At 37.5% G+C, this 14,182-nt stretch overlaps 1 protein-coding gene across 2 annotated transcripts in view; it reads left to right on the forward strand.

Moving 5' to 3' along the window:
• Positions 1-14,182, forward strand: part of LOC131801556 (dedicator of cytokinesis protein 3-like) — a 168,932-nt gene that overhangs the window by 129,396 nt on the left and 25,354 nt on the right. The window lies entirely within an intron of this gene.

The following is a 14,182-nucleotide window of genomic DNA, read 5'->3' on the forward strand; positions in this document are numbered from 1 at the left end:
TGAAAATGTTGAATGAAAAATTATTTAAATTCGTAAAAATTGTTTAAAAACGCGAATTATAATAACCTCCGAATGACGTCATATAAGAAAACATATAAAAATCTACTTATATTTGAAAAAAAAAATTTGACATATCAATGTCCCAAAGGTTGATGACTCTACCAGTATTCTTCTGCCAAGTAAAATGTGTGTGCGTTTGATTGTTTGTTTGTAATTTAAAAACTAAAAAACTGCTGAAAAGGTTTTCCTGAAAATCTGAAAGTAACATAGGATATGTAAATTTTTGAAATTCCACTTGGAACGCAAGATATAGCATAAGAATCGGAGGTATCTCAAAAAATTTTAATTTTTGTATGCACATAACTATGGATCGATTACAGATATAGTCTTCAAATTTGGAGTGCATAACGGAATTTGGAGCAAAAATAATTTCGTCATGATATTGAAATCGGTTCAGGTTTGGATATAGCTCCCACATATATTTTCGGCCGATTTCACATATTTGATGCCCCAAACATGATATGTATGTCTGATTCCAATGAAGTTTGAAATAAGTGAGGGAATTTAGTACAAAGAAAATTGCCAAATTATATTGAAATTGGTTGAGGTTCGGATATAGCTCTCATATATAATTTCGGTCGATTTCATATATTTGATGCACTAAACACCATATACAGGGTGAGATAAAAAAACTACAACAAAGTCAAACGCCATAATTTTTACATTTTTATAAATTTTATTGAATGAAAGCAAAAAATGTAGGGAATAGCATCAAATTTTAGAATAAGTTTAGATTGGTTCGAATTGGTCACCTTTGGCACAAAATTTAGCCTTCAAACGGTCCGAATGTTGCTCTGCGGTATTTTGGCCCATTCCCGGCGAAGCGCTTGCTTGTGGTGATCGACACGTTGGTATTTTTTAGTACCAACCTTGCTTTCCAAAATACTCCAGACACAATAGTCCAACGGATTGGAATCTGGAGATTTTGGTGGCCATTGTGCGCTGGAAATGAAACGAGGAACCTTATTTTGTAACCATTCTTGGGTGGCGCGGAATGACCATGGTCTGCGGCTAAAGTGTTTGCGTTCTGGTGGCCAACCGAAGGTGCACATTTTCAGCTGAATTCTTTGCAAGTAAACACGATCATTTCGTTTGTTTAAAAACTGCTGGACAAAGAATTTTTTCTTATCGGAAAAAAACCAGATTCGGCTGTTCACCATTTTCGGCCAAGTGAAGCAACTCTTTAGCTCTTTGAGTCTATTTTCTTTCAGTTGCGGTGTAAGTTCTTGCACTTTTTGGAATTTAAATGGCTTTACTCCAAGCTCTTTTTTCAATATTTACCGAATGGAATATTGCGATAGGTTCAGCTCACGAGCAATTTTTTGGCCACTGCAACGCGGATTTCGAACAAGTCGCATCTGTACTTTTCGAACCATTTCTGCTGATGTTGCTGTTTTCTTCCGTCCACTTCCTTGACGTCAGAGCGATGGTACGAGACACAAACGATTTATTCACATTTAAATGCTGGAGTGCTCTAACGATAGCCACTTGTGGTTTTCCAGCCAAATATAAAAAAATCACACTATCACGCTTGAATTCCATCACGAATAATTTTTTTCTGGAAAATTCTCACCAAAATGCTTTTGTATCCTTTTAAACTATATAATGAGCTGTCACTGGAATAATTTTAACAGCTGTCGGACGAGTGGCTTAGAAATGACAGCAGTCTGAAGTTGGTTGCAGTTTTCTCATCTCACCTTGCATACTTTTTTGGGGTCATACATAAAGATTGGACGTACACCATGTTGAGGAGAACTAGAGAATAATTATGCATTTTGTGAGAGTTATGATTTTTCAGAGACCTAATTAAATCTTCTTAGGAATGAGAAGTTTAAAGAAAATCAAAAACTGATTTCATGTTTTACTCAACTATTTGTTCACTTTTTGGGGATAGGTACGAAAAGCAGCAGGCCAATATTTTCCATAATCGCAGTTGGGCATAGTTGGGCTATATCGGCTATTCGTATCGTTCTATATGACATATATGTATGATTTTACAGTTTTTAATATAACGCGAATAATGTATCCAAGTTATCCAGATGACGTGGGTAAAATGTTCACGCTATCCGTATTCAAATGCAAACATATTAAATGTGGGTCCTTTTTTGTGGTAAAGTCCCCCATATAATATTATTTTTGATTTTCGACTTTATATAGGTTTCGGTCCCATTTCCAACCAAATCAGCAGCAATTTTACGTTTTGATTTCTGAGTTATTTGTTAAACTCCCCGTAGAAAATATTCGATATATGTCCACTTACTGTCCCCATATAACAACGTTATTTTCTGATTTAAGGAATTTTTAATGGTTCGGACCAAATTTCCAAAGAATTAGCTGTAATTTGGCATTTCGGGTTCTTAGAGCTAAGTTAAATTATCTCGAAACATATGCAATGGTAGAATTCTATATATAGGTGTATTATTGCTTCTTTGGTCTTTGAGAATTATGTGGATTAGAGTTCTTAATTTTCTCTGTCCAATTCTTAATATTTATTTCTTTTAAAATGGGTACTAAATTCCTCAGACTATGTGGCAACACTATCTTTATTGCTGCACTTCAATTGAGTTTTTGTTTGAACTACTCTCCACCACTTCACCTTTTGTATAACACTCTCTTTCATTGCAACAAAAAATATGAATCTCTCAACTTAACAATTGACCTCAGTAACTGAGGCTCAGTGCCTAATGTTCGAAAGATAAACGTCATTTTGTTTTTGAAACTCTCAGATACATATGTAATTTTCGGGATAGATGCCTATTCGTTTTTCACTTTCGAAATAAAAATACACACTTGGTTGGCATGAAGCCTGAGACGACGACGACGAGATTGATACAATGGGTTATGTGAAATGCATGGCTGGACGCCGCTCGATGTCCAGCCACTGACGTTTCGCAATGAAAATTCTGTTATACGATCCTCTTTTTTTTGGTTGGTGTGTTGGAAACCAATTTATTTAATAAATGATTAATACGGAACCTGTTGCTACCTGCTTCTCATTACTCTGAAGATGCGTTTTATGATGATGTTGCTGCTGTTCCTGCGGCTGCTGCTGTTCGTTTTATTTGTTCGCCAATTCCTTTTCGTTGACTTAGTCATGGAGATGCGAATTGAATTCTTTATGGTTGGGTGTTTTTTTCGGCTACCCTATAGGGTGGCGGGATATATTTTTAAATTTCTTTTGAAGAACTTTTGGACTCAGTAAACTAAGAAAACGCTAAATAATTTGTGACAATTCCACATTTTTAAACACTATATCCTGAAATTTGATGGCAAATTCAATTTCAATTTGTGGAGTGCCCTAATATCATTTAAGTCTTCCCACCAACATCACCCTCTGAAACTCTTGCCAATTTTGTCTCATCGTTTTTACGGCTACCAATTTAAGTAAATTGCTCCCTCATTGAATCCCATACCAAGGGCCATTAAAACTTGCAACGGATTTTACCAACCTTCATAGTACTTCTTTTATGTAGAGTTGTTGCAGAAGTTCTTGAGGCAGCGAAGAAAAAGAATTCTGCGGTTCATTCGCACCAACAGCATTGCTGCCCTTCCACGTCTAACTTCTCACAAACCAGTGAGGATCACTTAGCATCGATGATTGATCTAAAACACGTACATATATTTGCATTCTGTCGGGATTTGTTGTGGTGTGTAGTTAGTTTACAATTTTTGTGCGATTCTCCAACCATCGTTTGGTTACTATGGTGGTGTGCGTGTGTGGAATAATCAACTTCTGTTGCTGATGCCGTAACTTTAATGGCCAGAGTTGCCATTCTAGTTCCTTGCCATTTATGTTATTAAGGATGTACGATCCAGATGACGTGGATAACGTGGATATTGTATCTACGTTATCCATATAACGTGGATAATGTATCTAAGTTATCCAGATAACGTGGATAATGTATTTACATTATCCAGATTACGAGGAAAATGTATTTACGTTATCCAGATAACGTGGATAATGTATCTACGATGTCCCAACCACGTGGATAATGTAACTACGATATACCAACCACCTGGATAATGTATCTACGATATCCCAACCACGTGGATAATGTTTTTACGATATCCCAACCACGTGGATAATGTATTTACCTTACTCAGATAAAGTGGATATTGTATCTACGTTATCCAAATAACGTGGATAATGTATCTACGATATCCCAACCACGTGGATGATGTATTTACTTTATCCAGATAACGTGGATAATGTATCTACGATATCCCAACCACGTGGATAATGTATTTACCTTACTCAGATAAAGTGGATAATGTATCTACGTTATCCAGATAACGTGGATAATGTATCTACGTTGTCCAAATAACGTGAATAATGTATCTACGATATCCCAACCACGTTGATAATGTATCTACGATATCCCAACCACGTGGATAATGTATCTACGATATCCCAACCACGTGGATAATGTATCTACGATATCCCAACCACGTGGATAATGTATCTACGATATCCCAACCACGTGGATAATGTATTTACCTTACTCAGATAAAGTGGATAATGTATCTACGTTATCCAGATAACGTGGATAATGTATCTACGTTGTCCAAATAACGTGAATAATGTATCTACGATATCCCAACCACGTGGATAATGTATTTACCTTACTCAGATAAAGTTGATAATGCATCTACGTTATCCAGATAACGTGGATAATGTATCTACGTTATCCAGATAACATCGATAATGTATCTACGTTATCCAGATAACATGGATAATGTATCTACGTTATCCAAATAATGTGGATACTGTATCTACGTTATCCAAATATTGTGGATAATGTATTTAATTTATCTATTAATGTATGTACTTAATCCATTTAATGTGGATAATGTATCTACGTTATCCAGATAACGTGGGTAATGTATTTACGTTATCCAGGTAATGTGGATTATGTATCTACGTTATCCAGATAATGTGGATAATGTTATCTATGTTATACAGATAACGTGGATAATGTTTCTACGTTATCAAGATAACGTGATTAATGTATCTAAGTTATCCAGATAATGATATCTACGTGTATCCAAATATCATGTATGTATTTAAGTTATCACGAGAACGTTAAGAGGATGTCTGCGTTATCCAGACAACGTGGATAATGTATCCATATAACAAGAATAAGAATTTCATGTTATTGGCATGCTCTTAACCAAGAAATTTCACCATCTATTCCTTCATTTGCCAGCCGATTCTTCGCACAATCAAAGAATTATTGCCAGCGAGTATGGGAGGAAAAGAAGAAAACTGGTATGGTATCATGTTCGATTGCTTCGCGTTGCAGCTTGGCTCAATTGCACAAAGATAAATATAGAAATCCTATAGATTCGTCGTCTGGTCGTCGACGTTTTGTACCCTTTAAATGTGTCAGGGCAACTAACAAGAGATCCCAGAGAAATAGCGAAGGTCTGTGCGTGTTTCCGTCTGATTCTTGGAGGTGGCAGCAGCCTACAATGGATGCATACCTATCGCCGTTACACATACATACCGCAAAACCACCACACCACCGCACATCACACCTTTCACACTTTGGCAGCTATCGCATTAAAGCTGATAGTTTACTATTAATATTGGCCAAGAAGCCAAACGAACGAATGAAATGAACAAAAACCAACAACAAATGTGACCAAGAGTGTGACAACCAGTCGCTGTCCATATGACTGACGGAACTGGCTGTTGTTGTTGTTGATGCTGTGGCAGCGACGTGCCGAGATGACTTGTTGCTGTTGTCTGCAGTGGAGGTTTGAAAATGGGGGATAGGTAGGTTGCTGCCCGGTTGGGCTTGGCCTTAGTTGACTACGTGTGCCACAGCCGCTTTGCTGCTTTTGGTAGTCAGTCCATTGCTTTGAAAGACAAAAAAAAACGAAAACAAAACAAAAAAGCCAAGCAGGTTTTTATAAAGCCATAAATTTTAAGTTCGCACAAAAAACTTGTGTTCTCCACACAATACCACCGCGCGCACACACCCCAGGTCTTTTCATCTGGTCCGCAGCACTACTACTACTGTCGTTCGAACTCCTTCAATTGCTGTTATGCCTTTGGATTTGTCGCATAGAACTCGAAAACAGATTAAAAGTACATTTTGTAAAGAAGAGCGTAGGAGGTCGAGGACGGGGGAACAACAGAGATATGAATTGAATGATTTTCTTGTGAAGAATTTCTGTGAAAATGCTTCTCCATTGTTTTCGAGTCGAAGAAAGTCTGGACTCTAAGAGGCAACAAATCTTTAGATTTGTCCAAACAAATACCAAACACACACACACAAACCTACAAACTTCCGAAAAGCAAAAGAAGAAATACCTCATCTTATATTCATTGGATATTGAAAATACGGAGACAGTGTGTGGGTTGGGAATGTTGTCGGTTGTCCACCGAACTGACCAGCCATGGATGATGATGATGATTGTCTTCTTTTGTGTTACTTTAAAAATTCATAAGCAATATAAAAGTTGCTGGAGTAGTTTGTTTATTTTCATGGAATTTCGTAGACAGTTCGCTTATTTAGCCAATAAGTTATGGGGCATCCATTGTAAACAAACTTTTCTCTAAGTGTAAGGATGGCGGTGGTGAATCATAAAGTTACGCATCGTGTTTGTATGCTTAAGCATACTTTTTAATGGAACAATGTTGCCAATTTGCAAACTGTTTGTAGCTGTAAAAAATAACTTCAGGAAATTTGAAGGGCAGTGTTATCCACAATACAATAGTAGCAATAATATATTCACGTCCTTTAAGAAAATAAAGCAAATCTTGGTAACTTGTGGCATTCAGATAACGTAGATGAATTCTATATTGGTTATAGATAATGTAGATACCATATCCAGGTTGTTTCGATAGCATAGAACATAATCTATGTCATCTGCATTGGTTTACAGGGTGAGACAAAAACTACAACAAAGTCAAACGCGATATTTTTTACATTTTTTTAATTTTATTGAATGAAAGCAAAAAATGTCGGAAATAGCATTAAATTTTAAATTTAGTTCGAATTGGTCACCTTCGACACGAATTATGACCTTCAAACGGCCAATGAAACCGTCACACGCTGCCCGAATGTTGTTCTACGGTATTTTGGCCCATTCCCGGCGAAGCGCTTGCTTAAGGTGATCGACACTTTGATATTTTTTTAGTACCAACCTTGCTTTCCAAAATACTCCAGACACAATAGTTCAACGGATTGGTGTCCGGAGATTTTGGTGGCCAAGCGAGGAACATCATTTTGTAGCCATTCTTGGGTGGCGCGTACTGAGTGCGTCCTGTTGGAATGTCCAAGGTCTGCGGCCAAAATGTTTGCGTGCCCAAGGCTACAAACTGCTGGACAACGAATGTTTTCTCATCGGAGAAAACCAAATTCCGCAGTTCACCACTTTCGGCCAAGCGAAGCAACTCTTTAGCTCTTTTGAGTCTATTTTCTTTCTGTTGCGGTGTATGTTCTTGCACTTTTTGGAATTTCAATGGCATTACACCGAGCTCATTTTTCAATATTTGCCAAATGGAATATTGCGATATGTTCACCTCACGAGCCATTTTTTACGCTTGTAAACAATATAATGAGCTATCACCGGAATAATTTTAACAGCTGGCGGAAGAGTGGCTTAGAAATGGCAGCAGTCTGAAGTTGGTTGCAGTTGCCACATGACCAGTTATCTGAATATCGTAATCTGTATGACGTAGATATTGTTTATGTAGCGTGGATAAATTATCCACATTATCCTCCTAATCTGGATAACGTAGATACATTATCCATGTTATTTAGATAACGTAGATACATTATCCATTTTATATAGATAAGGTAGATACATTATCCACGTTATTTGGGTAACGTAGATACATTATTCATGTTATATAGATAACGTAGATACATTATTCACATTATAAACATAACGTAAATAAAATATACATGTTATCTAGATACCGTAGATACATTATCCACGTTATATGGATAACGTAGATACATTATCCACATTATATACATTACGTAAATCCAATATACATGTTATCAAGATACCGTAGATACATTATCCACGTTATTTGGATAACGTAAATGCATTATCCACATTATTTGGATAATGTAAATACATTATCTACGTTATTTTGATAACGTCGATATATTATCCATGTTATTTGGATAACGTAGATACATTATCCATGTTATTTGGATAACGTAGATACATTATCCATGTTAATTCGATAACGTAGATACGTTATCCACGTTGTTTGGATAACCTATATACATTATCCACGTTATTTGAATAACGTAGATACATTATCCACGTTATCTGGATAACGTAGATACATTATTCACATTATCTAGATATATTATCCACGTTATCTTGATAACGTAGATACATTATCCACGTTATCTAGATAATATTGATACATTGTCCACGTTATCCGGATAACGTAGATACATTACCCACGTTATCTGGATAACGTAAATTCATTATCCATGTTATTTAGATAACGTAGATACAATATCCACGTTATCTGCATAACTTAGACACATTATCCACGTTATTTGAATAACGTAGATACATTATCCACGTTAAATGGATAAAGTAGGTGCATTACCCAATGTATCTGTATAACTCATATACATTATCTAAAATGCCTGGATAACGTAGATACATTATCTACAATTAATCTACGTTACATATATTATTCACGTTGTCTGGATATAGATTCAATATCCTCGTTATCTGGATACCGTAGATACATTATCCTCGCATCGGGATACCGTAGATACATTCATCTGTATTATCTAGTTATCTGGATAACGTAGACACATTATCCACGTTATCTGCATAACGTAGACACATTATCCACGTTATTTGAATAACGTAGATACATTATCCACATTATATGGATAACGTAGATATAGTTTCCAAGTTATCTAGATAACGTAGATATATTATCCATGGTATCAGGATAACGCAGATACATCATCCACAGTATCTGGGTGAAGTTTTTGTGTTTAAATCTCCACTTTTATGTCTGTACTGTTATTGTTTACCCTTCAAATCTAAGGTTTTTAGTTTTTATCCAATTCTTGGAGACATATCTTAAATATTAAATAATTTTAAAAATCACAATAAAATTTCCGAAAAAAACACTCCCCTTGCTGTGAGAAATTCCAAAACTTTTATTAACCAAATCCCCCCTAACCCCTGACCATTTGCAACGCCTAGATTATTATCATCGCCTTCGTCATTGCAGTTTTTATTTCCGTTGCCATTAAAAATAAGCTTGTTACCAGGGCATCCATCCATCTGTCTTTTACATATGGACCGGGCCATGATGAGGATAATATTATTGCCATGGCTTGCTGGAATTGCATTGCAACCATGACCCTATCTGGTGTGGTGGTGGTTATGCCTGCCGCCTAGTTGAGTCGAATCAAAATCACAAAGGAAAGAATAAAACAAAATCACAAGAATAGTTGAAGAAGGATGACTATAGAGGATAATAGGAACACAAGTTAGTCTCGAAATTAAGTGAGGCCGACAACAAACGGCCAAGCAATATGGAACCGAAACGAAAAACAAGGAGGTGAATCTCAAAAAGAAAAACGGGTGCAGCTTTCCAAGTATGACATAGCATTATTTATAAAATATATGACAGATATTCATTTAGTCTCCATGGATATTTATAACCATTCTTGGTGTATTTTTTTGCTTTGCTAGTTCGAATGGCTTTAAACGAAAGGGGGAAATGTTGGGGGAAAACAACACGATGTTGGAATACTCGTTTTGATTCCTGACTTGTATATTAAAACAAGCCATATGAGTTGAGGCTCTCCTCTCCTACGCGGCCTAACTAGTCAAGAACGCAACAGCAGCCAGCCAAGCCTTGCCATGCTTCTCAATGATTCTTCCTTTTTTAAACGTTGGTCTTTGCAAGAAAAAGTCATAATTTGTATCTACTTCTTCTAGCTCTTCTAAAATCACAGTTTGTCATTATGGCCTGGCTGGTTGGCCTGTTCCATAGATGGCCGTATGTGTGACGTTTGTTGTCTGTCGTCTATACGTTTGTCCCGACCGTCCATCCACGTAATGTGTTCTTTTGAAAATTGCATTGCTGTTGTTTTGTTTGTTGTATTTCTGTTTGTTTGGCTGAATCGCTCGCTCTCTACTTTGTTGGTGGTTGGCTGACTGGCTGGTGTCTTTTCATCTTTTCTCCTTAACATAATGAAATGTTTATTTAGTTTTATCACTTTTTAGAAAATTTCATTTACAAACGTTACATATTTCACACAACACAAACACATGGGCACAAACATACACTCACACACACACACACAGTTTAAATGCACTCGCCTAGTCGCATAACAAGGCGAGCCATTAAAAAGGCCATTCATATTACCCTACCGCATTGCTGGTGGGGCTCGGAAATAATACTGGGGACTATTTATTTAGGCTTAGAATACAAAATTTTTATTTGGGAACAAAGAACTGTGAAGCTGAAATCCTTCAGCGAGTCTTCGGAATCACACCAAGGCTAGACCTCGCCTCCAATTTTTAAATTCATATCGGAAATCTAGTGATTTTCTAATAAAGCCCTCATGGTTTTTCTGTGAAGACCTGTAGGTCTAGTGAAGACCACATGGTCTTCTAGTGAAGAAGACCTCATGGTCTTCCAGTGAAGAAGGCCCCATGGTCTTCTAGTGAAGAAGACCGCATGGTCTTCTAGTGAAGAAGACCTCTAGCTCTTTTAGTGAAGAAGACCTCTAGCTCTTCTAAGGAAGACCTCTAGCTCTTCCAATGAAGACCTCTAGCTCTTCCAATGAAGACCTCTAGCTCTTCCAGTGAAAACCTCTAGCTCTTCCAGTGAAGACCTCTAGCTCTTCCAATGAAGACCTCTAGCTCTTCTAGTGAAGACCCCGAGCTCTTCTAGTGAAGACCCCGAGCTCTTCTAGTGAAGACCCCGAGGTCTTCTGGTGAAGACCTCAAGCTCTTCTAGTGAAGACCTCTTCTAGTGAAGACCTCTAGCTCTTCTATTGAAGACTTCTAGCTCTTCTATTGAAGACCTCAAGCTCTTCTATTGAAGACCTCTAGCTCTTCTATTGAAGACCTCTAGCTCTTCTATTGAAGACCTCAAGCTCTTCTGGTGAAGACCTCAAGCTCTTCTGGTGAAGACCTCAAGCTCTTCTGGTGAAGACCTCAAGCTCTTCTGGTGAAGACCTCAAGCTCTTCTGGTGAATACCTCAAGCTCTTCGGATGAATACCTCAAGCTCTTCGGATGAAGACCTCAAGCTCTTCGGATGAAGACCTCAAGCTCTTCTGGTGAAGACCTCAAGCTCTTCTGGTGAAGACCTCAAGCTCTTCTGGTGAAGACCTCAAGCTCTTCTGGTGAAGACCTCAAGCTCTTCGGATGAAGACCTCAAGCTCCACTGGTGAAGACCTCGAGCTCCTTTAGTGAAGACCTCGAGCTCTTCTAGTGAAGACTTCGAGCTCTTCTAGTGAAGACTTCGAGCTCTTCTAGTGAAGACTTCGAGCTCTTCTAGTGAAGACTTCGAGCTCTTCTAGTGAAGACTTCGAACTCTTCTAGTGAAGACTTCGAGCTCTTCTAGTGAAGACCTCGAGCTCTTCTAGAGAAGACCTCGAGCTTTTCTAGTGAAGACTTCTAGGCCTTCTATTTAAGGCATGTAGCTTTTCTAGTCAGACCTTGAAGCAGAGAGATCTTTATTTGATGCTCTCTAGATCATCTAGTGTAGACTTCAAAGTCGTCAAGAGAAAAGCTTTTAGTCAAGAATCCTGGGTCTTCTAGTGTCGACTTCTAAGTATAGATCAAGATAGATAACATATTTCGAAGATGAAGACATATTTCCTTTTATCCTTTTTGAAAACTGCAATTTTCCCAATCGACACACACACATTTGGAATATGTGTCCGTTGGTTTTACCATTGACAGGAGAAAAAACGGCTCGCATCACTGCCAAGTATGCCACTTTTAGAAAAACACGCCAATGTCTTCATAAGCGTTAAATGCCTAATAACAAAAATATTTATGACTGTTTACCTACATAGATACGGTGATATGGTGTGTGGTATCGTATACAAACATACATATGTATAGCTATTTTTGTTGATGCCTAAAAAGGTACATAGTATGTTGGCCGTGTGTGTGCGAGACGGACCGGCAGCCAACCAAGCCAGAGACTCAAAACATTAAAAATTCTTAAAATTTATAACCGAAACAAAAATACAAATAGCGCGGGGTTTCAGAGAAAAAAACAAACAACAAACGACGACGACATCTTAATGTAATAACTAGTCAGTCATCATCGCCGCCGTCGTCGTCTTCGTAGTCGTAATCTGTGAATTCTTTCTGTCATCTTAGTCCGGCCGTCATATTGCATTTTATCTCCATACACATACAGGAAAGCTGGATGAATATTTTCACAGGTAACCGGCCAACCAACCAACCTGCCACCAACAACAATTATCATCCACAGGTAACAGACCAAAAATTAAATCAGTTCGGGTTTTCCTTTTGGATGAGCTCTTTAACTCCTTGTTTTGTTGGTGTTGTGTACAGTGCTGGTGTTTTGTTAAAGGTCACCCTAATTTGGGATTTTAAATGGATTATCGGAGATATTGTTTATGAAGAGTTAATTTGTTCAGAGAAAAAATCCATTGTTATCTACATCTTAACTGTAAACAAAAGCATTTGTGATAAATAAATTCTGAGAAGTCCTTGTAAATATTGGTCAATAGTTTTTTTAAGGATTAAAGAAAAAAAAAAATACTTTATGTCAAGATTTAACAGAGATTTCAGAAAATTAGGAAATCTTGGGATCTTCAATAGAAGATATTAAGCTCACCAATAGCAGACAGTGCCTTCATCAGAAAACCTTAGGATCTTCAATAGGAGGACTTGAGGTCTTCACTGAGATCTCGATGTCTCCATTAGAAGACCTTGAGGTCTTTAGAAGACCGTGAATTATTCATTACAATAGTTTGAGACGTTCAAATAATATGATAAGGTCTTCAAACGAAGAGCTTAAGGCCTCTTTCAAAACGATATCAGGAGAGTTTGAGGTCTTCATTAGAGAAAGCCACAGAGATCTTCACTAGAAGGCCTACAGGTCCGCATTAGATGCGCTAGATATTTATAGTATTTCTTAGGTCTTCTAGTGAAGACTTCTAGGGCTCCTGGTGATGACATCTAGAACATTTAGAGGTGTCTCCATTATAAAACCTTTACTAGAAGACCGTGAAGTATTAAGGCCTTAAGGCCTCTTTCAAAAGAATATCAGAAGAGTTTGAGGTCTTCACTGGAAGAAGCCATAAAGATATTCACTAGAAGGCCTTCAGGTCCTCACTAGAAGTGCTATATGTTTCTAGTATTTCTTACGTCTTCTAGTGAAGACCTCTAGAACACTTAGAGGTTTCCATTACAAGACCAATAAGTCTTCACTGGACGACCTAGAGGTACTTACCTTAACCTCGAGGAATTCCCTTAAAGACATGGGTGTCTTCACTTGAAGACGTTGAGATCTTCACTAAAAGACAGCACACATGTGAAGACCTTTAGGAATTTTTGTGAAAACCTATAGGTCTTCTTATAAAGGCTTAAAGTTCTTCTTATCAAGACTCATAGTTCTTTTTATGAAGACTTCTAAGTATTCTTATAAAGACTTCTAGGTCTATAATACTTCTAGGTCTTCTTGTAGAAACCTCTAGGTCTTCTTCACTGGATCTTCTTTTGAAGACCTCTAGATCTTCTTTTGAAGACTTCAAGGTCTTGTTTTGAAGACCTCTAGGTCTTATTGTGAAGTCCTCTAGGCCTTCTTGTGGAGTCCTCTAGGTCTTCATGGGAACTCCTCTAGGTATTCTTATGAAGACTTCTAGGTCTTCATGTAAAGACCTCTTTTGAAGTCCTCTAGGTCTTCCTTTTAAAACTACTAGATCTTCTTATAAAGACCTCTAGGTCTTCTTATGGGGACCTGTAGGTTTCTAGTGAAGTCCTTTAGGTCTTCATGTGAAATCCTCTAGACGTTCTTGTGAAGACCTCTAGGTTTTCATTTAAAGACAAATAGGCCTTCTTGTGGAGTCCTCTAGGTCTTCGTGGGAACTCCTCTAGGTATTCTTATGAAGACTT

The sequence above is a fragment of the Musca domestica genome, unplaced genomic scaffold (genome assembly GCF_030504385.1).
Source record: "Musca domestica strain aabys unplaced genomic scaffold, Musca_domestica.polishedcontigs.V.1.1 1, whole genome shotgun sequence".
Taxonomy (NCBI): Eukaryota; Metazoa; Arthropoda; class Insecta; order Diptera; family Muscidae; genus Musca; species Musca domestica.